Genomic DNA, 26,648 nt, shown 5'->3' on the forward strand with positions numbered 1-26,648 from the left:
GCAGCTGTGGCCTGCAGCCCTGAGGCTCTAGCTTGGCCTCCCGGGACTTGCCCAGCTTTATTTGGACACTGATATACCTGCTTCCCATCCCACACTTGATTCTGCCTCTAAATCAGATGCGCTCACTTTCCACACGTGTTCTTGGCCTGGACCATCAGAGGGCATCCTTGGACAGAGGATTTGGGATGGAGAGGGAGCAGGACCATTTCATTCTGGCATATCAAGGGAGAACAGTTTACTGGATTTCTGGAAACTCCTAAGTTAAGTGCCCTGTGCATATTTGTTCTCTCAACCCCAAGCAAAGTGCTGGGTCTAATAAGAGGTATTTGAGCAATGTTTAATGAAAAAAAGAAGGAAGAGAAGACAGTAGGGAGGGAAGAAAGAGTCCTTACAGGTTTCCCAGTATTCATTGCTTATCTAACAGAGGAAAAAAATCTAATCACACCAATATGGGTAAGAGCTGCAACTTTGTACATGGAATCTTGAATAGGGAGTGAGATCTTGTTGGTTTGTCCAGATTAGTGCAATGCCCCAATACATTCCAAAGTAATTTGGGTAGTGAATAAAAAAGTATTTGCAAAGTCCCCTTGGGGGACTGGGGAGAAAGGAGGAGTTATTCAGTTTTCCCACTTAGAGAATTCCTGATATTCCCAAAAGCAGTGGAGACAAATAATTCAATAGGCTGAGCCCTTGATCTTGGGGTTCACCCCATGATACTTATTCTTACAAAGGAGAAGCTAAGCTTAATTATAATTTTGCCTAAGAGTCACCCTCAGAGAACCTATTTTGTTGCTCAGATGTGGCCTTTCTCTCTAAGCCACCATGGCAGGTGAACTCACTGCCCTCCTCACGATGTGGGACATGACTCCCAGAGGTGTAAGTGGCCCTGGCAACGTGGGACAGAACCCTGGATGAGCTTTGGCCAGGCATCAAGGGATTGAGAAAGGCTTCTTGAACAAGAGGGGGAAGAGAGAAATGAGACAAAATAAAATTTCAGTGGCTGAGAAATTTCAAACAGAGTCAAGAGGTTATCTGGAGGTTATTCTTACACATTATACAAATATCCCATATTTTTTTCTTCTTATTTTATTTTATCCTTTTTATTTTTATTTTTTATTTTTTAAATTTATTTATTAATTAAAAAAATAAAGAAACAAAATAAAACAACATACGTAATCAGTAATTCACAATATCATCACTTAGTTGCATATTCATCATTTCTTAGAACATTTGCATTAATTCAGAAAAAGAAATAAAAAGACAATGGAAAAAGAAATAAAATGAACACAGGAAAGAAAAGAAAAAAGATTATACCTACCATACCCCTTACCCCTTGCTTTCATTGATCACTAGCATTTAAACTAAATTTATTTTAGCATTTGTTCCCCCTATTATTTATTTTTATTCCATACGTTCTACTCCTTTGTTGACAAGGTAGATAAAAGGAGCATCAGACACAAGGTTTTCACAATCACACAGTCACATTGTGACAGCTGTATCATTATTCAATCCTCCTCAAGAAACATGGCTACTGGAACACAGCTCTACATTTTCAGGCAGTTCCTCCACCCTCTCCATTACATCTTGAATAACAAGATGATATCTACTTGATGCATTAGAATAACCTCCAGGATAACCTCTCAACTCTGTTTGGAATCTCTCAGCCATTGACACTTTGTCTCATTTCACTCTTCCCCCTTTTGGTCGAGAAGGTTTCTCAACTCCTTGATGCTAAGTCTCAGCTCATTCTAGGGTTTTTCTCAATCCCTTGATGCTGAGTCTCCGTTCATTCCAAGATCTCTGTCCGACGTTGCCAGGAAGGTCCACACCCCTGGGAGTCATGTCCCAGGTAGAGAGGGGTAGGGTGGTGAGACTGCTCATTGTGTTGGCTGGAGAGAGGGGCCACATCTGAGCAACAAAAGAGGCTCTCTTGGGGGTGACTTTTAGGCCTAAATTTTAAGTAGACTTGACCTATCCTTTGCAGGGTTAAGTTTCATATGAAAAAATCCCAAGACTGGGGGCTCTGCCTATAGCTTTGGTTGTCCACACTGCTTGTGAGAATATCAAGAATTCAACGTGGGGAAGTTGAATTTCTCCCTGTTCTCACCATTCCCCGAAGGGGACTTTGCAGATACTTTTCCACTCACTGATTGAATCACTCTGGGATTCATTGGGGCATCACTCTGGACAAACCAGCAAAATGTCATGTCCTACCTGAGATTCCAAGTACTTATGGCATTCAATCAAACTATCTACATGGTATATTAGGAAATGCACTAGTCAAAATATAAATTTTGTAACAAACATTTTTTGCTTTAGTCTCACACAGAAGGTGACATTTTAAAATATTAATTACCATTGCATTATTACCTGCAATAATGACATCCCTTTGTTCTTCCTTATGCAAAAACATTTTTAAGATTGTACCTTGTACATTTCACTATTATTAACACTCTAGGCATTCCTAGATTATACCATCTCAATCTTTAACATCTATCTTTCTTTCTGATTTCATTTATGTCCCCAGCCCTCCTCCCTCTATCATTCTCACATGCAGCTTCACTCAGTGTTTTAACATAATTACATTACAGATAGGTAGTACTGTGCGGTCCATTTCTGAGTTTTTGTATCCAGTCCTGTTGCACAGTCTGTATCCCTTCAGCTCCAGTTACCCAATATCTTACCCTATTTCTATCTCCTGATGGTCTCTGTTATGAACAAAATATTCCAAGCATATTCACTAATGTCAGTTCATATCAGTGAGACCATACAGTATTTGTCCTTTAGTTTTGGGCTAGTCTCACTCAGCAGAATGTTCTCAAGGTCCATCCATGTTGTTACATACTTTGTAAGTTTATTCTGTCTTAAAGCTGCATAAAATTCCATCGTATGTATATACCACAGTTTGTCTAGCCACTCGTCTGTTGATGGACATTTTGGCTGTTTCCATCTCCTTGCAATTGTAAATAATGCTGCTATAAACATTGGTGTGCAAATGTCCGTTTGTGTCTTTGCCCTTATGTCCTCTGAGTAGATACCTAGCAATGGTATTGCTGGGTCATATAACAATTCTATATTCAGCTTTTTGTAGAACCGCCAAACTGCCTTCCACTGTGGTTGCACCATTTGACATTCCCACCAACATTGAATAAATGTGCCTCTTACTCCACATCCTCTCCAGCACTTGTCATTTTCTGTTTTGTTGATAATGGCCATTCTGGTGGGTGTGAGATGATATCTCATTGTGGTTTTGATTTGCATTTCTCTAATGGCCAGGGACGTTGAACATCTCTTCATGTGCCTTTTGGCTATTTGTATTTCCTCTTCTGAGAGTTGTCTGTTCAAGTCTTTTTCCCATTTTGTAATTGGATTGGCTGTCTTTTTGTTGTTGAGTTGAACAATCTCTTTATAAATTCTGGATTCTAGACCTTTATCTGATATGTCGTTTCCAAATATTGTCTCCCATTGTGTAGGCTTTTTACTTTCTTCATGAAGTTCTTTAATGCACAAAAGTGTTTAATTTTGAGGAGTTCCCATTTCTTTCTTTCTTTCTTCAGTGCTCTTGCTTTAAGTGTAAGGTCTATAAAACCACTTCTAATTATAAGATTTATAAGATATTTCCCTACATTTTCCTCTAAATGTTTTATGGTCTTAGACCTGATGTTTAGATCTTTGATCCATTTTGAGTTAACTTTTGTATAAGGTGTGAGATACAGGTCCTCTTTCCTTCTTTTGCATATGGATATCCAGTTCACCAGGCACCGTTTATTGAAGAGACTGTTCTGTCCCAAATGACTTGGCTTGACTGCCTTATCAAAGATCAAATGTCCATAGAAGAGAGGGTCTATATGTGAACACTCTATTTGATTCCATTGGTCAATATATCTATCTTTATGCCAGTACCATGCTGTTTTGACCACTGTGGCTTCATAATATGCCTTAAAGTCAGGCAGCGCGAGACCTCCAGCTTCGTTTTTTACCTCAAGATACTTTTTGCAATTCGGGGCACCCTGCCCTTGCAGATAAATTTGCTTATTGGTTTTTCTATTTCTGAAAAGTAAGTTGTTGGGATTTTGATTGGTATTGCGTTGAATCTGTAAATCAATTTAGGTAGAATTGACATCTTAACTATATTTAGTCTTCCAACCCATGAACACGGTATGCCCTTCCATCTATTTAGGTCTTCTGTGATTTCTTTTAACAGTTTCTTGTAGTTTTCTTTGTATAGGTCTTTTGCTTCTTTAGATAAATTTATTCCTAAGTACTTTATTCTTTTAGTTGCAATTGTAAATGGAATTCGTTTCTTGATTTCCCCCTCAGATTGTTCATTGCTGGTGTATAGAAACACTACAGATTTTTGAATGTTGATCTTGTAACCTGCCACTTTGCTGTACTCGTTTATTAGCTCTAGTAGTTTTGCTATGGATTTTTCAGGGTCTTTGACTTATAGTATCATATCATCTGCAAACAGTGATAGTTTTACTTCTTCCTTTCCAATTTTGATGTCTTGTATTTCTTTTTCTTGTCTAATTGCTCTGGCTAGAACTTCCAACACAGTGTTGAATAACAGTGGTGATAGTGGACATCCTTGTCTTGTTCCTGATCTTAGGGGGAAACTTTTCAGTTTTTCTCCATTGAGAACGATATTAGCTGTGGGCTTTTCATATATTTCCTTTATCATTTTAAGGAAATTCCCTTGAATTCCTATCCTTTGAAGTGTTTTCAGCAGGAAAGGATGTTGAATCTTATCAAATGCCTTCTCTGCATCAATTGAGATGATCATGTGATTTTTCTGCTTTGATTTGTTGATATGGTGTATTACATTAATTGATTTTCTTATGTTGAAACATCCTTGCATACCTGGGATGAATCCTACTTAGTCATGATGTATAATTCATTTAATGTGTTGCTGGATTCGATTTGTTAGAACTTTGTTGAGGATTTTTGCATCTATATTCATTAGAGAGATTGGTCTGTAGTTTTCTTTTTTTGTAATATCTTTGCCTGGCTTTGGTATGAGGGTGATGTTGGCTTCATAGAATGAATTAGGTAGTTTTCCCTCCACTTCAATTTTTTTGAAGAGTTTGAGCAGGATTGGTACTAATTCTTTCTGGAATGTTTGGTAGAATTCACATGTGAAGCCGTCTGGTCCTGGGCTTTTCTTTTTGGGAAGCTTTTTAATGACTGATTCAATTTCTTTACTTGTGATTAGTTTGTTGAGGTCATCTATTTCATCTAGAGTCAAAGTTGATTGTTCATGCCTTTATAGGAAGTTGTCCATTTCATCTACATTGTTGTATTTATTGGCATAAAGTTGTTCATAGTATCCTGTTATTACCTCCTTTATTCCTGTGGGGTCAGTGGTTATGTCTCCTCTCCCATTTCTGATCTTATTTATTTGTATCCTCTCTCTTCTTCGTTTTGTCAATCTTGCTAGGGGCCCATCAATCTTTTTTATTTTCTCATAGAACCACCTTCTGGTTTTATTGATTTTCCCAATTGTTTTCATGTCCTCAATTTCATTTATTTCTGCTCTAATCTTTGTTATTTCTTTCCTTTTGCTTGCTTTGGGGTTAGTTTGCTGTTCTTTCTCCAGTTCTTCCAGGTGGACAGTGAATTCCTGCATTTTTGCCCTTTCTTCTTTTTTGATATAGGCATTTAGGGCAATAAATTTCCCTCTTAGCACTGCCTTTGCTGTATCCCATAAGTTTTGATATGTTGTGTTTTCATTTTCATTTGCCTTGAGATATTTACTGATTTCTCTTGTAATTTCTTCCTTGATCCACTGCTTGTTTAAGAGTGTGTTGTTGAGCCTCCACATATTTGTGAATTTTCTGGCACTCTGCTTATTATTGATTTCCAACTTCATTCCCTTATGATCTGAGAAAGTGTTTTGTATGATTTCAATCTTTTTAAATTTGTTAAGACTTGCTTTGTGACCCAGCATATGGTCTATCTTTGAGGATGATCCATGAGCACTTGAGAAAAAGGTGTATCCTGCTGTTGTGGGGTGTAATGTCCTATAAATGTCTGTTAAGTCTAGCTCATTTATTGTAATATTCAAATTCTCTATTTCTTTACTGATCCTCTGTCTAGATGTTCTATCCATTGATGAGAGGGGAATTGAAGTCTCCAACTATTATGGTAGATGTGTCTATTTCCCTTTTCAGTGTTTGTCTCATGTATTTTGGGGCATTCTGGTTTGGTGCATAAATATTCATGATTGTTATGTCTTCATGTTGAATTGTTCCTTTTATTAGTACATAGTATCCTTCTTTGACTCTTTTAACTGTTTTACATTTGAAGTCTAATTTGTTGGATATTAGTATAGCTACTCCTGCTCTTTTCTGGTTATTTGCATGAAATATCTTTTCCCAACCTTTCACTTTCAACCCATGTTTATCTTTGGGTCTAAGATGTGTTTCCTGCAGACAGCATATAGAAAGATCCTGTTTTTTAATCCATTCTGCCAGTCTATGTCTTTTGATTGGGGAGTTCAATCCATTAACATTTCGTGTCATTACTGTACAGGTAGTACTTTCTTCTATCATTTTGCCTTTTGGATTTTATATGTCATAAATAATTTTCCTTCTTTCTACATTCTTCTCCACACCTCTTTCTTTTGTGTTTTCATATATGTCTGTAGTGCTCTCTTTAGTATTTCTTGCAGAGCTGGTCTCTGGGTCACAAAATCTCTCAGTGATTTTTTGTCTGAAAATGTTTTAATTTCTCCCTCATTTTTGAAGGACAATTTTGCTGGGTATAGAAATCTTGGTTGGCAGATTTTCTGTTTTAGTAATTTAAATATATCATCCCACTGTCTTCTTGCCTCCTTGGTTTCTGCTGAGAAATCTACACATAGACTTATTGGGTTTCCCTTGTATGTGATGGATTGCTTTTCTCTTGCTGCTTTCAAGATCCTCTCTTTCTCTTTGACCTCTGACATTCTGACTAGTAAGTATCTTGGAGAATGTCTATTTGGATCTATTCTCTTTGGGGTACACTGCACTTCTTGGATCTGTAATTTTAGGTCTTTCATAAGAGTTGGGAAATTTTCAGTGATAATTTCTTCCATTAGTTTTTCTCCACCTTTTCCCTTCTCTTCTCCTTTTGGGACACCCACAACATGTATATTTGTGCGCTTCATATTATCATTCAGTTCCCTGAGTCCATGCTCATATTTTTCCATTTTTTCCCTATATTTCTGTATCTTGTCGGATTTCAGATGTTCCGTCCTCCAGTTCACTAATCCTAACCTCTGTCTCTTGAAATCTACCATTGTAGGTTTCCATTGTTTTTTTTCATTTCTTCTACTGTGTCTTTCATCCCCATAAGTTCCATGATTTGTTTTTTCAGACTTTCCATTTCTTCTTTTTGTTCATTCCTTGCCTCCTTCATATCCTCCCTCAATTCATTGATTTGGTTTTTGGTGAGGTTTTCCATGTCTGTTTGTATATTCTGAATTAGTTGTTTCAGCTCTTGTATCTCATTTGAACTATTGGTTTGTTCCTCTGACTGGGCCATATCTTCAATTTTCCTGATGTGATTTGTTATTTTTTGCTGGCGTCTAGACATTTAATTACCTTAATTAGTTTATTCTGGAGATTACTTTCACTTCTCTTACCTAGGGTTTTCTTGCTAGATGAATTTGTTGTCTATCTGTTCTTTGACCTTCAGTTCAGCTTTTTCTGGACCTCTAGCTTAGGTTTTGTTTAACAGAGGATAATTTTTCAGTTCTTGTTTTCTTGTTTCTTTCCCTGCTTGTATGGTGCCTTTTCCCTCCCCACCCTTAGGAGGGTCTACGTAGGTAATATAGACTCCAGCCAGGTTTTCCCAGACTAAACTGGCCTCCTATCAAGGGGAAGGAGTCACCTGCATTAGTTTTCCCTTAGGATGAGACCCAGCATGTTAAAAGACTTTCCTGTGAAGTCTCTGGGTTCTGTTTTTCTTATCCTGTCCAGTATGTGGTGCGTCTGCCTGCGGGTCGCACCAGCAAAAGATGTTGCGGCACTTTTAACTTTGGAAGACTCTCCCTGCTGGGGGCATGGTGGAGACAGAGGAGAGGTCGTAGGCTGGTTTTAATGGCTTCAAATTGCCAAGCCCTGGGGCCTGAATTCCTTGAGGGAGGGATTCTACCTGAGTTGGGCTTCACCCCTCCCCTGCGGAAGGCACAGGTGGGAGACAACCCTGAAAGCAGCCCGTTTCTGCCTATGCCTGGGGCACTTGCAGCCCGAGAAGTCCTGCCGCTGAATCAGAGGCTGCCAAGTCTCGGTAGAAACACAGCCATTAAAACTCTGTTTCCTCCCCTTTCCTCTTTTTCCATCAGCCCAATGAGCGAACTCCACCTTGAACAGGTTTAGAGTCTCTTTCCTTTCCTCTGGGAAGCCACCTGTGGGGGAGGGGGGCCAGGCACCGGCTGCCGCGTCTTGGGGAACTCACAGTTTTGGGGAGGCTTGCAGCCGGTCCAGCTGGTTAGACTGGGGTACGCTGTGTGTCTGGTCACTGACGTGGCTCTGGGAGCTGTTCTGTACTGTTTCTGGTTATTTAGTAGTTGTTCTGGAGGACGAACTAAAATGTGCACATTGCTAAGCCGCCATCTTGGCCCCTCCTCCAAATATCCCTTTTTAGCTTATGGTGTATTGGAGTGGCTGGAAGGAAGTACCTGAAACTGTAGATCTGTGTTCCAGTAGTCTTGACTCTTGAAGATGACTGTATAATGATACAGCTTTTACAATGTGACTTTGTGATTGTGAAAACCTTGTGTCTGGTGCTTCTTTTATCCAGGGTATGGATAGATGAGTAAAAAAAATATGGATAATAAATAACTAAATAATAGGGGGGGTAAGGGGTAAAATAAGTTAGGTAGATTGAAACACTAGTAGTCAATGAGAGGAGGGGGTAAGGGATATGGGATGTATGAGTTTTTTCTTTTTATTTCTTTTTCTGGACTAATGCAAATATTCTAAAACTGATGATGGTGATGAATACACAACTATGTGATGATATTGTGACCCACTGATTGTACACCATCGTGCTGGTTGCTCCCACAAGATTGGATCAGTACTAAAACATAGATTTTCTAGGGCACATTTTACTTTCAAACCAGGAAACATTTTGGAGAGAGTCAAAAACAGCAGAACGGACAGAAAAAGAGCCAACAAAAACTGCAGAGCCAAAAGAGAGAACAGATGTAGGCACTTGGAGAACAGTTGCTTCAAAGAACAGAGACATGGATGTTGGAGATGCTTGAAGCCCAGCAGAAATTGCCATGTACCTTCCCATGAGATACTAAGCAAGCCCAAACCTGGAGAGAGCCAAGGGGAGCCAAGAGATGAAAGCCAGCCCCAGAGAAGCAAGGTGAGGCACCCCCACAGGAACAGAGGCTGAAAGCAATGGAGCCCAGGAGCAAGGGACCATCAGATGCCAGTCACGTGCCTTCCCAACTGACAGAGGTGTTCCAGCTTTTCTTAAATTAAGGTAGCCCTCCCTGGGTTCCTTAGTTTGGACATTTTTATAGGCTTAGAATGATAAACTTATAACTTACTACATTCCCCTTATTAAAAGCTATTCCAGCTTTGGTGTAGCACATACCAGCAGCCTGAAAAGTAACACAACCGTGTATGGACTATATGTGTCTAAAGATTCGGCAATAAAAATATTTAAAAAAAAGAGAGAGAGAGAAAGAGAAGCAACTTTGGATTCAAATGCTGGGCTGAACCCCTGTCCTGCCATTTACTAGCTGTACAAATTCCTTTGCTTTGCTGAGTCTCAGGTTCCTTGCGATCAAATGGGGACATTGACGGCCTCTCTCAAGATCTGAAGGGGGATCACGTGAGGTCATTTAGAGGCGGCCTTAGCCTAGCGTCTGCCACAGAATAATCACTCGTTCAATAGCTACTGCTGCCCTTCTGGTTACAGCAAGAGTCTCTGAGCGGGCCTTGGAGCAGTCTGGCCTGGAGGCAGGAGGTGAAGCCGTGGTCTCGGACACCCTGGGGGAAATGTCCACCCCCCACTCCCACCCTCAGATACTGTCTGGGTTCCCAGGGCTGCCTTAGCCAAGTCCCACAAGCTGGGTGGCTTCAAACAACAGAGATTTATCACCTCGCAATTCTGGAGACCAGAAGTCTGCAATTAAGGTGTCCACAGGGCCACGCGTCCTCTGGAGCCAGCTGGGAGGAGTCGGGTCCGTGATTGTCTCCTGGATCTGGGGGTGGCATCCTGGCAACCTGTGGCATTCTCCTCTCTGTCTGTCTGCCTTACAATCCTCTTTCTTATAAGGACACCAATCATATTGGATTAGGGCCCGCTCTCCTCCAGGGTGACTTCATTCAAATTCACGTAATTCCACCTATACTGACCTTTGTGAGTCACATTGTGAGATGTTGGGGACTAGAATTTCAGCATATCCTTTTTGGAGGAAACCCAGTTCAACCCATCACAGGGACTCTGACTCATCCCTGCCTGCGCCTCTGGGACACCCATCACCTGTTTGAAACATCTCTCCTTGCACTGGATTTTGTGTGTCTTTATTTAATTGCTTCATCCACCTCCACATCCCCTGTCCCACCTGTGAGCAGGAGCGGGGGGGTGGAGGTGACAGATGGGGACACACAGAGCTTGTCGGAGCCTGTGGTTCCCCAGGCCTGAGCTTGAGGAAGGGTGGAGAGGAATTTGATTAAAATGGATATCAGAGCTGCGGTCAGCCACTCATCCAGCAGCTTCCACTACATTATTAAAGAACAGCAAGGACACCAGGGGCTTTGCCACTTGCTAACAGATGGCTTTCAACTGAGCCTCTGTGAGTCATCTCCATGTGAGACCAACAGGGGACTGAACACAACCTCATCCCAGAGGAATATCCCACAGTGGACCACCCGCTGTGGACTCTTTGTGCCCCTCCCCTGGCTCACCCACCCACATCAAGTCTCAGGCCTTGTCCCCCTGCAGAGGGGAGCTCTGAGTCCACCAGGGCCCCCAGACCTGCTCACAGCAGCAGCTCTAATAATTAATGCAATCCGAGGGCTACCTCGTGCTCAGCATTCCATGTGCATTATTTTGTTTAATCTTCACAACGACCTGGAAGGGAGCTGTCACTCATATCCTTGTCTAAATGGCCAAACAGAGGCTCACAATGATCAAGTTACTTGCACAGTGTTGCCTGTTGGCTACACGGCAGGGCCAGGGCTAAAATCCACGGCCATCTGACATCTGTCAGCCACCTCATGACCATGCCACGTAACGCCCCCTGGGCCCTCGTTCTCTATCTCGGGGGACCTTGGCCAGCTTCCCTCAGCCCACACTCCAGGTCTGAGGGGGTACAGCAGGATGCACAAAGACACAACACAGGTTGCCGAGGAAGCCAGTAGCCCTGGAGACCCAGCAGAAGGACAGATCAGGGAAGAGAATTGGGGAAAGAAAACTTGGCCTGTCCTTTCGGATAGCCCCTCCCCATGAGGGCAAGACCCCAAAATTGGAAAATGGGCTATTTGCAGGGACCCAAGATGTCTGCTGTGACCAGGGAGCTGCCGTGGGCTCCAGTCCCTCCCCGGTGACCAGGCTGTACCCAGCCTGTTCCTGGATTATTACTCATTAATAAGTGCTTCTGGGCACTTGCCCTCTGCGGAGCATTGGGGTAAAATGTTATCTCATGGAAATCCTCACTCAGAGAATTCACCATGAGCAGCGCAGGCTGGGCAAGGGGCTCTGACAACGGCAGGTACTTGGGTCCTGTAACACAGGCAGGCCCATACAGGATCCTTGATTTTGTTTACTTTGCAGATAAATGGGGACAAATGTCTCAGAATAGGAACCCAGGTAGCCACTGACTGACGTCCACCTCCTCAGAGAACCCCAAGTGGCCACTTTAAGGCAGGGTGCTGCCGTCCTGACCCCAGCCTGAGGAGGCTGGAGGAATTGGCTCACATCACAGTCTCAGCTGCCCCTCCTGAGCTCACCACAGCTGCAAGGTTGCAGGGGCCACAGCTGACCCCTCACTCTCACCCAAGGCCCCGGTGGGTAAGGAAGAGACCCCAGGGTACCTCCATGAAGGAGCCTCTGCCCATCTTCCCCCCTTTTAGTTAAGGTCTATTTCTTTATGGAACTTCTAGAAAACTGGCTTGAACTCTTCCTGGTCAGGAATTCTCAGTTTTGCTCTGTAGTTTCCTTTTCCTCTCCATCTCCATGTGGGCCTCCCATTGGATACTTACATCCCACCTAAGGAAAACAAGCCCCAGCCCAGCCTCTGTCCCATGGCCGGGAGGACAAGGGTTCCTAGGTCATTTCCATCAGGAATTGTTTGTAACATGTGCCCCCACCGTCCTTCCAAGTCCCAGAGGCGGGGAAGCCCCTTAGAGCAGTTGTTTATTAGTGGCACTTGGTGTCATGAACAGCCACGAAGGTGGTAACATATAGATTGGAGGGGTAAGGTTCAGGAATCGCGCTGCCATCTGTGCTGTTCGGCATGTCATTATGCCTTCCATTGCAGCGTATTACGGAGATGATTAGTGGCATCAAATGACTTCGGAAAAATGATTATGTGCCATTAAAAGCATTAGTCTGTCTGAAACCGGCACAAACAAATGGCCGTGTGAGGATGAGTCATTGGTTGGGGAGGCTGGGCAACATGGCGAGAGCTGCCAGGCAACAGGTGTGTGTGTGTGTGTGTGTGTGTGTGTGTGTGTGTGTGTGTGTGTGTGTGTGTGTGCGCGCGCGAGTAGGAGTGTGTATTTGTGCACCCCTGCGCGTGCACAGGGCCTTGGGAGAATCAGCCTCCTCCTGGGGAAGCCCGGGGAATCGGGATTTGGGGTTTGCCTAGGGGGGCTGGCCAACGAGGCCAACACAAGGAACAAGGTTCAAAGAGAAACAGGGGGGCAGGACAGGACTGAACCAGCGTGGGAAAGAATGCGCAGGCAGCACCCGACTCACGGCTCGGGGCCCCAGGGGGAAATGCTTTAATTGACTTTACCAAAAAATAAGATTGGCTTGGGGATCACAATGCAATTTATGATGACAAGAACATATAGAGATGCTATAATTTCTGAGATTAAAAAACACCAGTAAATGAGCTTTGATGTGACAGCACTATAAAGAAATAAAAGCTGAAGATGGTTGTCTTTTTCAAATTTGTTAAACTTAGGCAAACTTCTTATGATGCAAACTGCATTTTGCATCGACTTTTACTTACAGGGGCAAGGACTTGAGGAGCTCTGTGTTCCCCTCCACCCCCATCTGGACGTGGGTCCAGGCCCATTTTTAGAGATGCCCCCAGGAGGGGCCACCTCAAACCACGCTGGAAACGTCCAGCCATTATTCAGGTTCTAGAAGCAGCGAGTTCACCCCATCTGCCCCCCACTTTCTTTTGCTTTCCTTCCCTATCTCACTCTCTCCCTCCCTCCCTCCCTCCCTTCCTTCCTCCTGCCCCTCCATTCGTACATTCGCCCCACTGAGCCAGCCTGTTCAGTCCACTGGCTGAACTCACCCCAGCACGGCCCAGCCCTGCCCTCAAATTGAACACAGTCCAGTTGGGGAGACAAACAACAGCCAGCTTTATTTCCACGCGCCAGGCATTGCTCTAAATGTGTTGCATGTTTTCTCTCATTCAAACCTAACCTCAGGGCTGTGAGGCTGGTAGAATTAACATATGCATTTTACTGATGAGGAAACAAGCCTGGGGAAGTAGCACTTTTGGGAAGCTGTCCTCTCAGGGGTCAGTGCTGACCCAGCTGGCCCCTGAGCGAGAGGCCTGCCTGCCACTCACCCTGAACCCAGCCAAGGGCCGGGTGCCATCCCATGTGGGCTCTTCTCCCGTAGGGAACCAAGAGAACCCATGACCCACCCAAGGTCCTACTGGGACTCAGGAGTCATGTTCCAGGGCCAGACCATGGGGTCCTTGCAGACTCTGACAACCCACCCCCCATGCACACCTCCATGGCTGTCAGGGGGGACCCTGATGGGACCCAGTTACAAGGATTCAAAGTGTTTTCCAGCTGTTCCTGGCAGAGAGACCCTCAGGACCCTGGTGAGGGGCAGGCCAGGGTGTCACTGAGTCAATTTTTGTTTCTTGATTTTGTAGACCCAGAAAAGAAAGGACCTTTAGAGACCCCTGGGGGCCAAAGTCCAGCTGCCTGGATTCTGGGCCAGTAGGTCTCCACCCTGCACGTTAGAGTCCCCAGGAAGCTTTTAAAAACATTTGATGCCCAACATCAAATACGGTCTAACAATCCCACTCCTGGAATTGAAAAGCAGGGACTGAAACAGATCGTTGCATCGCAATGTTCATGTGGCATTATCTTCAGCAGCCAGAGGGTAGAAACAACCCAACTGTCCATTGACAGATGAATGGACAAACAAAATGTGGTCTATCCATATGACGGGATATTATTTAGTCATAAGGAGCCATGAAGTTGTGAAATTATTCCACTTAAATGAAATATCTAGAACAGGCAAATCAAAGAGACAAGAAGTAAAGTAGAAGTTATCAGGGGCTGCTAGGCGGTAGGGCATGGGGAGTCATTGTTTCCTGGGTGCAAGGTTTCTGCTTGGAGTGACGAGAAAGTTTTGGTAATGGGAGGTGATGATAGCACAACACTGTAAATGTAGTTAATGCCACTGAATGTACACGTAAAATGGCTAAAATGGAAAATTTATAATAAATACAATTAAGAAAAGGAAAGTTGTAAAGCTCAGGCCCCAGCCCCACCAGAGCCAAGAGCCACTTGTGGAGCCCCCCGCCTTCCTAATGTTACAGAGAAGGAAACTGAGGCTGGCCGAGGGGCAGAGACCAGCCCAGAGTCTAACAGCTGCTCAGGGCAGAGCCAGGCTAGGGGTCATTGCCTCCAAAAGCGGGCCCCCACCCTGCAGCCTTCCCTCTCTCTTTAACCCAGAAAGCTCACATCAAATCCCTGCCACTCCCAGGCCGACGGCGGTCAGGGCTGCGGAGAGGCAGCAGCGCCGGGCAGCTTAAACCTCCGACCTGTCAACCCTGACAGGCGCCTGTCACAACCCCAGCTGCACGCTGCGGCTGAGCCCCGGGGCAGCCTTCACCCGTTACTGTTGCTGCCGGAAGCTTCCGCCACTTCAAACAGGGGGCCAATTTCCAGAGCCCTTCATCTCTCTCCCCTCATCCCACCCCAGGCCTCACCGGAGATGACCTGCTCATTCTGGAGAAGCCCAGACAAGCTGTTCTTCATCTTTATCGCACTTGGCTTTGTGGTTCTTGTAGCTTTGAGGAGAATGGTTGTGACAGCAGCTCAGAAAGCTGGGCTGAAATTGTTTTTTCCCCACTCCTTACCTAGTTCTATTAGAAAAAACATGAAATCGCTTTTCCTCCTCTTGCTTGTTTTATTTATTTTTCTTCTTCTCCGTAAGACAGAGAGCAAAGTCATATTGGACGACGGCTCTGTGTCTGGGTGACAACATATTGTGAATGTTCGTGGCTTCTGGAGCTAAAACTCATGCCCAGCTGCTAAGGAGAATTAAAAATGGCTATGGGCATGACGCCTGCCTCCTAGCCTGATGCCCTCTGTTTACCTCTACATGACACCCAAAAAAACTAGAGCGATGGGGAGGGGATATTCCTGACAGCCTGGAAGTTCTTCAAGACATCAGACTTGAGTCTCTCCTGCTAGAGCTCTGTCTGACCTTCCAAGTCAAACCAATTCGTATCCTTTCTGCAAAGGTTGCTGCCCAAGAATGTTGCAGAATATCTCTCTTCCAGCCGCCGCTAGTCGCAAGCAGCTTCCTGCCTGGACTGGAACACTGGAAAATGCCGAAGCGACGTCTGGGGGTGCCCAGTACTTCAAAGCAGTCTGTAAATGCGCTGCTATTTTCTCTTTGTCCGTAAACCCTCAGGAACGGAACAAGGACAAGGGTGAACACAGCCAGAAAGACCCGAGTCCTGTTCCTTCCATACAGCGTCTGCAGTGACATCTAAGCTCCAAGAGCGCGTGGGAATCGCCTGAGGAGGCCATGGGGTTGGGGTGGGGCTGGGGTGGGGCCCAGAGACTGTGATTTCGAACAAGTCCTCAGGCCAGGCTGATGCTGAGGATGCCAGCAAACAGGCCACACTTTGTGAGACACGGGTCTCTATTCTCCAAACAGCTACCCCCTCGTCTTGGGTTGGCTCCTGCAAGCCTGTCTCAAGTTTCCTTCAGCTGTCAGAACAATGTGCCGCAAACTGAGTGTCTTCACATGCAGAAATGGATTGTCTCATGGCCCTGGGGGCCAGAAGCCCTAAACCAAGGGGTCGGCGGGGTGGTGCTCCCTCTAAAGCTGCAGGGAAGAATTTCCAGGGCTAAGGAGAGACATAGCCCGGCAATCCTCCGCATTTCTGTGGCAGTGTCACTCCAATCCCTGTCTCCATCCTCACGTGGCCCCTTCTCTGTCTGTCTGTCTATGTCCAATTCTCCCTCCTCGTATAAGGACGTCGGTCATGGTGTATGGAGCCCAGCCTCATCCTGTTTGGCCTCAGGTTAACAAGCCACATCTTTAAAGACTCAGTTTCCAAATAAGCTTCATGGGCCTGGGGGTTAGGACCTGAAAGTGACTTTTGGGGGGCACAATTTAACCCCCAAGGGGACCCGGTGGGCTAAAGTTGAGTTGAGGAGACTATGAGGCAGAGGGGAAGAACACGCAGACTTTGGAGCCGAACAGAACAGGGTTGAATGCTGCTTGTGACTTCCTAGCTGAGAGGTCCCAGGCAAGTGATTTAATACACTTTCTCATCTGTTAAATGGGAATGAAATGCCTACCTTGTAAGGCTGGTATTTGTGTCCTTGGCCTCGTGTCCTTTAGGTAGAGACAGCATGTAGATGGGTCCTGTTTTTTTTTTTTTTTTTTTTTTTTTTTTTTTTTTTTTTTTTTTAAAGGAAAGACAGAGAGAAGGAAGGAAGGATAGAAGGAAGGAAGGAAGGAAGAAAGGGAAACATCTTTAAACATTTTCTTGTTTTTATTGTATTCTGTTTCTCCGTTTTTGTTACATGGGCTGGGGCCGGGAATCGAACCGAGGTCCTCCGGCATAGCAGGCAAGCACTTTGCCCGCTGAGCCACCGCGGCCCGCCCGGGTCCTGTTTTTTAATCCATTCGGCCAGACTATGTCTTTTGATTGGAGAGTTTAATGCATTGACATTCAGTGTTATTACTGCATGGGTAGTACTTTCTTCTAATATTTTGCCTTCTGGATTTTATATGTCATATCTCATTTTCCTTCTTTTTACCTTTACTCATAGTCTTCCTTTCTACACTCTTCTCCACACCTCTCTCTTCTGTCTTCGTATCCGTCTCTAGTGTTCCCTTTAGTATTTCTTGCAGAACTGGTCTCTTGGTCAGAAATTCTCTCAGTGATTTTTTGTCTGAAAATGTTTTAATTTCTTCCTCATTTTTGAAGGACAATTTTGCTGGAAATAGCAAATTTCTTGGTTGGCAGTTTTTCTCTTTTAATAATTTAAATATATTATCCCACTGTCTTCTCGCCTCCATGGTTTTTGCTGAGAGATCTGAGCATAGTCTTATTGGGCTTCCCTTGTGTGTGATGGATTGCTTTTCTCTTGCTGCTTTCAAGATCCTCTCTTTCTCTTTGACCTCTGACATTCTGATTAGTAAATATCTTGGAGTACATCTATTTGGATCTATTCTCTCTGGGGTACGCTGCACTTTTTGGATCTGTAATTTTAAGTCTTTCATAAGAGTGGGGAAATTTTCAATTATAATTTCCTCCATTAGTTTTTCTCCTCCGTTTCCCTTCTCTTCTCCTTCTGGGACACCCACAACACGTATATTCGTGCACTTCATATTGTCTTTCAATTCCCTGAGTCCCTGCTCATATTTTTCCATTTTTTTCCCCTATAGTTTCTGTTTCTTGTTGGATTTCAGATTTTCCATCCTCCAGTTCAGAAATCCTATGTTCTGTCTCTCAAAATCTACCATTGTAGGTTTCCATTGTTTTTTTCATTTCTTCTACTGTGTCTTTCATTCCCATAAGTTCTGTGATTTGTTTTTTCACACTTTCAGTTTCTTCTTTTTGTTCTTTCCTTGCCTTCTTTATGTACTCCCTCAATTCATTGATTTGGTTTTTGATGAGGTTTTCCATGTCTGTTCGTACATTCTGAATTAATTGTTTCAGCTCCTGTATGTCATTTGAATTGTTGGTTTGTTCCTTTGACTGGGCCATATCTTCAATTTTCCTAGTGTGATTTGTTATTTTTTGCTGGCATCTAGGCATTTAATTACCTTAATTAGTTTATTCTGGAGATTGCTTTCATTTCTTTTACCTAGGGTTTACTTGATGGATGAATTTGTTGTCTAGCTGTTCTTTGACATTCCGTTCAGCTTTATCTGGGCCTTTAGCTTAAGTTTTGTTTGACAGAGGATAATTTTTCAGTTCTTGTTTTCTTGTTTCTTGCCCTGCTTGTGTGGTGCCTTTCCCCCCTCACACACTTAGGAGGGTCTACTTAGATATTATAGACCCCAGTCAGATTTTCCCAGACCAAATTGGCCTCCTATCAGGAGGAAAGAGTCACCTGCGTCGGTTTTCCCTGAGGGTGAGACCCAGAGGTTGAAAGACTTTCCTGTGAAGTCTCTGGACTCTGTTTTTTTTATCCTGCCCTGTGTGTGGTGCTTGTCTGACTGCAGGTCCCACCAGCATAAGATGATGCGGTACCTTTAACTTTGGCAGACTCTTCCTACTGGGAACGTGGTGGAGATGGAGGAGAGGTTGTAGGCTGGTTTTAATGGCTTCAAATTACCAAGCCCTGGTGTCTGAATTCCTTGATGGAGGGATTCCACCTGAGTTGGACTTCACCCCTCCCCTGGGGAAGGCACAGGCTCCAGATAAGCCCCCAAAAGAGCTCACTTCTGCCTATGCCTGGGGCAGTTGCAGCCTGAAAAGTCCTGCTGCTGTATCCAGAGGCAGTCAAGCCTTTGTAGATACACAGCCACAAAAACCTCTGTTTCCTTCTTTTTTTTTTTCCCCTTTTTCTGTCAGTCCTGCCCCCTTGGTGCTGGGGCAAAAATGAGCAACCTCTGCTTTGATCAGGTTCACCTAAGCTGGGGGCCTATTTTTAGTAGTCAGAACTTGTTAATTAGTTCCACAATTGGCGTTTGATTGTGCCCAGTCACTGCTGCTGGTAAAGTCCTTTCCTTTCCCCTCTGGGAAGCGGCCTGTGGGGGAGGGGCGCTGGCCGCCGCAGCTTTGGGAACTCATGGTTCTGGGGGGTGTTCGCAGCTGGTCCAGCTGGTCCAGACTGGGGTACACTGTGGGTCTGGTCACTGACATGGCCCCAGGAGCTGTTCTGTACTGTTTCTGGTTATTTAGTAGTTGTTCTGGAGGACGAACTAAAACGCGCATGTTGTTAAGCCGCCATCTTGACACGGAAGTCGTAAGGCTGGTATTGAATGAGATATTACCTGTGCAAAATGTCCAGCTTAAGCTCTCCCTCCTTCTCCACGGCGGCGCTCCCACCGCCATCTAGCCCTTCTCTTTCTCCTCCTGCTCCGGCGGCTCTCCAACCACCACCGTGCCCTCTTCCGCCTTCACCAGCTCCTCCGCCACCGTCCTCGACAGACTTGCCACCCTCACCTTTCCTCCTCCAGAACAGCTACTGGGGGAGTGGAGACAATACAGAGCAGCTCCCAGAGCCACGACAGAGATCAAAGGGACGGCGTACCCCATCCTGGAACGGCTGACTGTCTGGGAGAACCAGCTCCAGTGAGATCGCCGAGGGGCGTGGTCTTTCCCAGGCGGGACGGCAAGCGGCCGGAGTCCCTCCCTTCCTCCTTCCCAGGCCAGCTGGCAGAATTGGGCAGGCAGTCCCCTCGGGCCGCAGCGGCTGGCGCCCCCCACTACGCGAGGCCCCCTGAACCAACTGAGAGACTTGGGTCGGAAATCCCCAGACCGCGGAGAACGGTGACCAGGGGGGTCCCTTCCAAACACATGACTCCCCGGTCCGGCTGGGAACGGCGCACTCTCCCGGGCTGTTGTGGTTGGCGCCCTCCCGCCACGCTTGGCGCCCTGGGCCAACTAGGAAATTCGGTCGGGTGCTCTCCCGGGCTGTGGCGGCCGGAGACCCTCCCCGCATTCGGACCCCCGGGCTGGCTGGCACTCTTCCAAGTCGCTTCGGCTGGCGAACCTCCCCTACGGCGAGTTTTCCAAAGTTAAAGGACCCACAGCACCTTTTTCCTGGTGGAACCCACAGACAAATGTGTGCCACGAGCGCCACCTACTGGGCAGGATAAGAAAAACAGAACCCAGAGATTTCACAAAAAAATCTTTCAACCTGTTGGGTCCAACACCCAGAGAAATCTGACTAAATGCCCAGACGCCAGCAGAAGATAACGGTCCACGCTCAGAAAATTGAAAATATGGCCCAGTTAAAGGAACAAACCAATAGTTCAAATGAGACAGGAGCTGAAACAACTAATGGTGAATATATGAACAGAAATGGAAAACCTCTTCAAAAACGAAATCGATAAATTGAGGGAGGACATGAAGAAGACATGGGCTGAACAAAAAGAAGAAATAGAAAAACTAAAAAACAAATCACAGAGCTTATGGAAGTGAAGGATAAAGTAGAAAACATGGATAAAACAATGGATACCTACAATGATAGATTTAAAGAGACAGAAGATAGAATTAGTGATTTGGAGGATGGAATTCAGATGAATCCAAAAAGAAACAGAAACTATCAGGAAAAGAATGGAAAAATTTGAACAGGGTATCAGGGAACTCAAGGACAATATGAACCGCACAAATATACGTGTTGTGGTGTCCCAGAAGGAGAAGAGAAGGGAAAAGGAGGAGAAAAACTAATGGAAGAAATTTTCACTGAAAATTTCCCAACTCTTATGAAAGACCTAAATTTGCAGATCCAAGAAGTGCAGCGCACCCCAAAGAGATTAGACCCAAATAGGCGTTCTCCAAGACACTTACTAGTTAGAATGTCAGAGGTCAAAGAGAAAGAGAGGATCTTGAAAGCAGCAAGAGAAAAACAATCTGTCACATACAAGGGAAACCCAATAAGACTATGTGTAGATTTCTCAGCAGAAACCATGGAAGCTAGAAGACAGTGGGATGACATATTTAAATTACTAAAAGAGAAAAACTGCCAACCAAGACTCCTATATCCAGCAAAATTGTCCTTCAAAAATGAGGGAGAAATTAAAACATTCTCAGACAAAAAGTCACTGAGAGATTTGTGACCAAGAGACCAGCTCTGCAAGAAATACTAAAGGGAGCACTAGAGTCAGAACCGAAAAGACAGAAGAGAGAGGTATGGAGAAGAGTGTAGAAAGAAGGAAAATCAGATATGATATATATAATACAAAAGGCAAAATGTTAGAGGAAAATATTATCCAAACAGTAATAACACTTAATGTCAATGGACTGAATTCCCCAATCAAAAGACGTAGATAGGCAGAATGGATTAAAAAACAGGATCCTTCTATATGCTGTCTACAGGAAACACATCTTAGACCCAAATATAAACATAGGTTGAAAGTGAAAGGTTGGGAAAAGATATTTCATGCAAATAACAACCAGAAAAGAGCAGGAGTGGCTATACTAATATCCAACAAATTAGACTTCAAATGTAAAACAGTTAAAAGAGACAAAGAAGGACACTATATACTAATAAAAGGAACAATTAAACAAGAAGACATAACAATCATAAATATTAACGCACCGAACCAGAATGCTCCAAAATACGTGAGGAATACACTGCAAACATTGAAAAGGGAAATAGACTCATATACCATAATAGTTAGAGACTTCAATTCACCACTCTCATCAATGGACAGAACATCTAGACAGAGGATCAATAAAGAAATAGAGAATCTGAATATTACTATAAATGAGCTAGACTTAACAGACATTTATAGGACATTACATCCCACAACAGCAGGATACACCTTTTTCTCAAGTGCTCATGGATCATTCTCAAAGATAGACCATATGCTGGGTCACAAAGCAAGTCTTAACAAATTTAAAAAGATTGAAATCATACACAACACTTTCTCGGATCATAAAGGAATGAAGTTGGAAATCAATAATAGGCGGAATGCCAGAAAATTCACAAATACGTGGAGGCTCAACAGCACACTCTTAAACAACGAGTGGGTCAAAGAAGAAATTGCAAGAGAAATTAGCAAATACCTCGAGGCGAATGAAAATGAAAACACAACATATCAAAACTTATGGGACGCAGCAAAGGCAGTGCTAAGAGGGAAATTTATTGCCCTAAATGCCTATATCAGAAAAGAAGAAAAGGCAGAAAGGCAGGAATTAACTGTCCACTTGGAAGAACTGGAGAAAGAACAGCAAACTAATCCCAAAGCAAGCAAAAGGAAAGAAATAACAAAGATTAGAGCAGAAATAAATGAAATTGAAAACATGAAAACAATAGAGAAAATCAATAAGACCAGAAGTTGGTTCTATGAGAAAATCAATAAGATTGATGGGCCCTTAGCAAGATTGACAAAAAGAAGAAGAGAGAGGATGCAAATAAATAAGATCAGAAATGGAAGAGGAGACATAACCACTGACCTCACAGAAATAAAGGAAGCAATAACAGGATACTATGAACAACTTTACGATAATAAATACAACAATTTAGATTGAAATGGACGGGTTCCTGGAAGGACATGAACAACCAACTTTGACTCAAGAAGACATAGATGACCTCAACAAACCAATCACAAGTAAAGAAATTGAATTAGTCATTCAAAAGCTTCCTAAAAAGAAAAGTCCAGGACCAGACGGCTTCACATGTGAATTCTATCAAACATTCCAGAAAGAATTAGTACCAACTCTCCTCAAACTCTTCAAAAAAACCGAAGCGGAGGGAAAACTACCTAATTCATTCTATGAAGCCAACATCACCCTCATACCAAAACCAGGCAAAGATATTACAAAAAAAGAAAACTGCGGGCCAATCTCTCTAATGAATATAGATGCAAAAATTCTCAATAAAATTCTAGCAAATCGTATCCAACAACACATTAAAAGAATTATACATCATGACCAAGTAGGATTCATCCCAGGTATGCAAGGATGTTTCAACATAAGAAAATCAATTAATGTAATACACCATATCAACAAATCAAAGCAGAAAAATCACATGATCATCTCAATTGATGCAGAGAAGGCATTTGACAAGATTCAACATCCTTTTCTGTTGAAAACACTTCAAAAGATAGGAATACAAGGGAACTACCTTAAAATGATAGAGGGAATATATGAAAAACCCACAGCTAATATCATCCTCAATGGGGAAAAATTGAAAACTTTCCCCCTAAGATCAGGAACAAGACAAGGATGTCCACTATCACCACTATTATTCAACATTGTGTTGGAGGTTCTAGCCAGAGCAATTAGACAAGAAAAAGAAATACAAGGCATCAAAATTGGAAAGGAAGAAGTAAAACTATCACTGTTTGCAGACGATATGATACTATACGTCGAAAACCCCGAAAAATCCACAACAGAACTACTAGAGCTAATAAATGAGTACAGCAAAGTAGCAGGTTACAAGATCAACATTCAAAAGTCTGTAGCATTTCTTTTTTTTTTTTTTTTTTTTTTTTTTAATTAATTAAAAAAAGAATTAACAAAACAATTAGAAATCATTCCAATCTACATGTACAATCAGTAATTCTTAATAACATCACATAGTTGCATATTCATCATTTCTTAGTACATTTGCATCGATTTAGAAAAAGAAATAGAAAGACAACAGAATAAGAATTAAAACAATAATAGAAAGAAAAAAAACAAAAACAAAAACAAAAACAAAAAAAACCTATACCTCACATGCAGCTTCATTCAGTATTTTAACATAATTGCATTACAATTCGGTAGTATTGTGCTGTCCATTTCTGAGTTTTTATATCCAGTCCCGTTGTACAGTCTGTATCCCTTCAGCTCCAATTATCCCTTATCTTTTTTTTTTTAATTAACGGAAAAAAAGAAATTAACCCAACATTTAGAGATCATACCATTCTACATATGCAATCATTAATTCTTAACATCATCACATAGATGCATGATCATCATTTCTTAGTACATATGCATTGGTTTAGAAGAACTAGCAACATAACCGAAAAAGATATAGAATGTTAATATAGAGAAAAAAATAAAAGTAATAATAGTAAAATCAAAACAAAACAAAACAAAACAAAAACCTATAGCTCAGATGCAGCTTCTTCATTCAGTGTTTTAACATGATTACTTTACGATTAGGTATTATTGTGCTGTCCATTTTTGAGTTTTTGTATCTAGTCCTGTTACACCGTCTGTATCCCTTCAACTCCAATTGCCCATTATCTAACCCTGTTTCTACCTCCTGCTGGACTCTGTTACCAATGACATATTCCAAATTTATTCTCGAATGTCTGTTCACATCAGTGGGACCATACAGTATTTGTCCTTTAGTTTTTGGCTAGACTCACTCAGCATAATGTTCTCTAGGTCCATCCATGTTATTACATGCTTCATAAGTTTATCCTGTCTTAAAGCTGCATAGTATTCCATCGTATGTATATACCACAGTTTGTTTAGCCACTCTTCTGTTGATGGAGATTTCGGCTGTTTCCATCTCTTTGCAATTGTAAATAATGCTGCTATAAACATTGGTGTGCAAATGTCCGTTTGTGTCTTTGCCCTTAAGTCCTTTGAGTATATTCCCAGCAATGGTATTGCTGGGTCGTATGGCAATTCTATATTCAGCTTTTTGAGGAACCACCAAACTGCCTTCCACAGTGGTTGCACCATTTGACATTCCCACCAACAGTGGATAAGTGTGCCTCTTTCTCCGCATCCTCTCCAGCACTTGTCATTTTCTGTTTTGTTGATAATGGCCATTCTGGTGGGTGTGAGATGATATCTCATTGTGGTTTTGATTTGCATTTCTCTAATGGCCAGGGACATTGAGCATCTCTTCATGTGCCTTTTGGCCATTTGTATTTCCTCTTCTGATAGGTGTCTGTTCAAGTCTTTTTCCCATTTTGTAATTGGGTTGGCTGTCTTTTTGTTGTTGAGATGAACAATCTCTTTATAAATTCTGGATACTAGACCTTTATCTGATATATCATTTCCAAATATTGTCTCCCATTGTGAAGGCTGTCTTTCTACTTTCTTGATGAAGTTCTTTGATGCACAAAAGTGTTTAATTTTGAGGAGTTCCCATTTATTTATTTCCTTCTTCAGTGCTCTTGCTTTAGGTTTAAGGTCCATAAAACCGCCTCCAGTTGTAAGATCCATAAGATATCTCCCAACATTTTCCTCTATCTGTTTTATGGTCTTAGACCTAATGTTTAGATCTTTGATCCATTTTGAGTTAACTTTTGTATAGGGTGTGAGAGATGGGTCTTCTTTCATTCTTTTGCATATGGATATCCAGTTCTCTAGGCACCATTTATTGAAGAGACTGCTCTGTCCCAGGTGAGTTGGCTTGACTGCCTTCTCAAAGATCAAATGTCCATAGATGAGAGGGTCTATATCTGAGCACTCTATTCGATTCCATTGGTCGATATATCTATTTTATGCCAATACCATGCTGTTTTGACCACTGTGGCTTCATAATATGCCTTAAAGTCAGGCAGCGTGAGACCTCCAGCTCGTTTTTTATCCTCAAGATGCTTTTAGCAATTCGGGGCACCCTGCCCTTCCAGATAAATTTGCTTATTGGTTTTTCTATTTCTGAAAAATAAGTTGTTGGGATTTTGATTGGTATTGCATTGAATCTGTAAATCAATTTAGGTAGGATTGACATCTTAACTATATTTAGTCTTCCAATCCATGAACACGGTATGCCCTTCCATCTATTTAGGTCTTCTGTGATTTCTTTTAGCAGTTTTTTGTAGTTTTCTTTATATAGGTGTTTTGTCTCTTTTGTTAAATTTATTCCTAGGTATTTTATTCTTTTAGTTGCAATTGTAAATGGGATTCGTTTCTTGATTTCCCCCTCAGTTTGTTCATTACTAGTGTATAGAAATGCTACAGATTTTTGAATGTTGATCTTGTAACCTGCTACTTTGCTGTATTCATTTATTAGCTCTAGTAGTTTTGTTGTGGATTTTTCCGGGTTTTCGACGTATAGTATCATATCGTCTGCAAACAGTGATAGTTTTACTTCTTCCTTTCCAATTTTGGTGCCTTGTATTTCTTTTTCTTGTCTAATTGCTCTGGCTAGAACCTCCAACACAATGTTGAATAATAGTGGTGATAGTGGACATCCTTGTCTTGTTCCTGATCTTAGGGGGAAAGTTTTCAATTTTTCCCCATTGAGGATGATATTAGCTGTGGGTTTTTCATATATTCCCTCTATCATTTTAAGGAAGTTCCCTTGTATTCCTATCTTTTGAAGTGTTTTCAACAGGAAAGGATGTTGAATCTTGTCAAATGCCTTCTCTGCATCAATTGAGATGATCATGTGGTTTTTCTGATTTGATTTGTTGATATGATGTATTACATTAATTGATTTTCTTATGTTGAACCATCCTTGCATACCTGGGATGAATCTTACTTGGTCATGATGTATAATTCTTTTAATGTGTTGTTGGATATGATTTGCTAGAATTTTATTGAGGATTTTTGCATCTGTATTCATTAGAGAGATTGGTCTGTAGTTTTCTTTTTTTGTAATATCTTTGCCTGGTTT

The sequence above is a fragment of the Tamandua tetradactyla genome, chromosome 6 (genome assembly GCF_023851605.1).
Source record: "Tamandua tetradactyla isolate mTamTet1 chromosome 6, mTamTet1.pri, whole genome shotgun sequence".
NCBI lineage: Eukaryota > Metazoa > Chordata > Mammalia > Pilosa > Myrmecophagidae > Tamandua > Tamandua tetradactyla.